The following is a 2,685-nucleotide window of genomic DNA, read 5'->3' on the forward strand; positions in this document are numbered from 1 at the left end:
CTTCTCTTTGATTAATTAATTTATATATATTTGAATAATTCGTATTTATTTATGTCTTTTTTTTTCAATTCTTTCTTTATATTCTCAGTTTCGTTCTTTATTTATCTATTTTTGTATTTTTGCTCAATGTATCTTGCAGCGACTTCGCGGAAAAGTTGCCTAAAACATGAAGCTTTCTGCGAATTAGCAATTTCTGATGTGACCTTTCCTCAAGTTTATTAATTAGGGCCGGTGTTTCTTTGTCCTGCTGAATATCGTGGAGTTATAGACTGACTTTTAATATTATTTTATTTCCAATTTTATAGAGTGAGTGATTCGCGATTTTTTTTTTTTTTGTAAGCCCAAAAGAAAGTTTTAGTAACGTTACTGAACTGTGATAAGATGCGATGAATTATTGTCTCTCTCTCTCTCTCTCTCTCTCTCTCTCTCATCCCTTTTCCATCTTTTTCTTTCATTTCCTCTACTCACTTTCCCCTTTCCTTCAGTTTCTCTTGCCACCACCTCCATTTCGTTTTCTTTTCATCCCTTTCTTCCCTTCTCTACCCCCTTTCCTTCCCCAATCCCTCCTAATGCATTCGCTATCCCTCTTCCTTCATCCCTTCACTTTCTGCTCAACCTCGCTCCGTCTCTCCTTCCACCTTTCTCTTTCTTAACAAGCACCTCTAGTAAATTTACACCCTCATTAATTACCCCCTCTTCCACCTCCTACCCTCTCTTTTACTCTATTTCTCTCCTTTCCCTTTACTTTTCTCCGCTCTCTTCTTCTCAACACACGTCCCATCCTCTCTCTCCTCTTGCATTCTCTCCCACTATAGTGGTAAATGGTTAGCATGTCTTAATTAACATGGGGAATAGTAATGCTCCTCTATTTACACTTTCTGATTCAAAAATGCTCTTTTCTTATCAATTTGCCTGTTAAAAAGCAAGAAAAAGCAGAAAAAACGATGTATATTTTTACACTTTTTTGTTGAAGTTAGTGATTGTTGTTGTTGTTGTTGTGGTGGTGGTGGTGGTGGTGGTGGTGACGTGTGGTGATGACAGTCATGATCTATGGTACCAGTTGGCTTCGGTGGCAGTGATGGTGATGATGATGATGATGATGGTAGTAGTGGTGGTGGTGATGGCGGCAGTGTGTGTGTGTGTGTGTGTGTGTGTGTGTGTGTGTGTGTGTGTGTGTGTGTGCGTGAGTGTTGGCGCAAGAGATAAGGAAAGGAGTGAATGAGTGAATGAAGGGAGAGAGGGAGGGAGGGAGGGAGGGAAGGAAGGAGGGAGAGATGGAGGGAAGGAGAGGGAAACAAAGGGAGAGATGGTCAGGATATATGAAGGGAAAGGGAGAGAGGTCAGGAGAGAAGGGTAAGTGAAGGTAGTACAGCCGAGAGAGAGAGAGAGAGAGAGAGAGAGAGAGAGAGAGAGAGAGAGAGAGACTACTATAATACCTCTCCCTTTACTCTTTAAAAACAGAAGCATCCTGTTTAACTTCTATAGAATTTCGATCACAAGGGCAGACCTAAAGAAATTCCCGGTGATGTTTGTTCCCCTGCGCACTACACGGGTTTCATATTCAGAGGGAGCGAGTCGGCAGGAACACAGACTCTCAAACCATTCAGCCCCGTCTCGGCTACACCTGACAGGCAGCAATGAAAGTTAGATCTCCAAGGGATGTGTCTCTATGTGGCTTTTCAAATTTAATTAAATAACAGATAATTCAGAAACCACGACTTAAACTTTGTAATAAGGGAATATATTTATTTTTTTTAAGAGTCGGTAGGAACACACTCTAAACATCAGTGCTATTTCGGATACATTAGACAGGTTGCAATAAAAGTTAGATAGTCAAGTGGGGTGTCTCTATGTGGCTTTTCAAAACACTACAAATAAAAGGAAAAAAAAGATAATTCAGAAACCTAAACTTTGTAATAAAGAGGCATTTGAATTTTTCCGAGTCTGCAGCAACACAGATTCTCAAACCGTGCAGTCTCATCTCGGCTACATCTGACAGGCTGCAGTGAAAGTTTAATCGCCAAGGGGTGTTTCTCTATCTGGCTTTTCAAAACAATACAAATAAGAGGGGAAAAGTCATTTAAAAACCAAACCTTTGTGTTAAAAAGACCCATTTTAATTTTCACTTCACTGCATTTTACGTGTAACACCAGAACACATTTACACACTATCACATTTTTGCTAAGTAACTCTCACTTTCACGCACCCGAAGCACCACATACATGCCCACTACAATACATACATAGATCAATAGATCAATACACAATAACACATTTTTCAAGACCAAATGCCTCAGTAGGAAAATTGTGTTTCACTGAAGATTTCTTGGGCAAGATAGTATTGAAGGAAGACAGAGAGAAAGAGAGAGGCAGAGAGAGAGTCTGACTACAATACACTGTCAAAAAGAAGAGCTGGCTGTCTGTTGCCGGCTTTGAGTCTCAAGGGCTCAAGCGATGCACCTCCAGTCAGCAATCGCCCGTGACTCCCTGAAGCGTTCACTTACTGTTGAGTGCTGAGTGCTGACCCGCTGTTCACCAAGACACCATGAGAGAGAGAGAGAGAGAGAGAGAGAGAGAGAGAGAGAGAGAGAGAGAGAGAGAGAGAGAGAGAGAGAGAGAGAGAGAAGGGGGAAGGAAAAGGAAGAGGGGCTTATCTCCCTCAAAAATGATAACTTCTTAACTCTTT

Source organism: Portunus trituberculatus, chromosome 46 (assembly GCF_017591435.1).
Source record: "Portunus trituberculatus isolate SZX2019 chromosome 46, ASM1759143v1, whole genome shotgun sequence".
Classification (NCBI taxonomy): Eukaryota; Metazoa; Arthropoda; class Malacostraca; order Decapoda; family Portunidae; genus Portunus; species Portunus trituberculatus.